Below are 572 nucleotides of genomic sequence, written 5' to 3'. Positions count from 1 at the left end.
GAGAGAGCAGCAGTGGGGACACCAGGGAGCCAGGGGTCTCATTGCCTCAGGGCACGTGCCGGCCAGATGACTGGGACCCCTGGCTGTGTGGGGCAGAGGGCCCTGGAACACTCCGGAGGAGCTGGTAGGAGGTGTGGATGGACCAGTCTGCCCTGGTGACAGCAAGCACTCCGTGGGGTGGAGGGCCCGCCCCTGGGTGGCACAGTCTCCACCAAGCAGATCCCCAAGGGGCCTTGCCTCTCACCCGACAAAAAGTTACATGAAATGAGCCATTACATAAAAACAAGAATTGCATAGAAAACACTCTGGAGTAACATTCCCAGTCCGGAGGCGTGGTCGGTGGGGAGGGGTTGCTGTGTCCACCGTCCTCGTTTCATGTGAGAACGTGTTATGTGGATTCAAACACAACACGGGACAGACACGTGAGCCGGGGCCATTCTGGATTAAAGGGCGCCAAAGGGCAAGCAAATGCAGAACCGCCCACCCGACCGTAGGTTGGACCAGAAAGTGGAGACAGGTGACAGTGTTGGTGTCTTGGGGTCTCCGACAAGACCAGCAAGTGTCCCCGCAAG

At 58.6% G+C, this 572-nt stretch overlaps 1 protein-coding gene across 1 annotated transcript in view; it reads left to right on the top strand.

The window, feature by feature from the left end:
* DBNDD1 (dysbindin domain containing 1) overlaps positions 1-572 on the top strand; it is a 7,156-nt gene that overhangs the window by 4,954 nt on the left and 1,630 nt on the right. The window lies entirely within an intron of this gene.

Source organism: Lipotes vexillifer, unplaced genomic scaffold (assembly GCF_000442215.2).
Source record: "Lipotes vexillifer unplaced genomic scaffold, Lipotes_vexillifer_v1.1 scaffold23, whole genome shotgun sequence".
Taxonomy (NCBI): Eukaryota; Metazoa; Chordata; class Mammalia; order Artiodactyla; family Lipotidae; genus Lipotes; species Lipotes vexillifer.
Note: the sequence above shows the minus strand (reverse complement) of the source record. Positions and strands in the feature narration are given on the sequence as shown.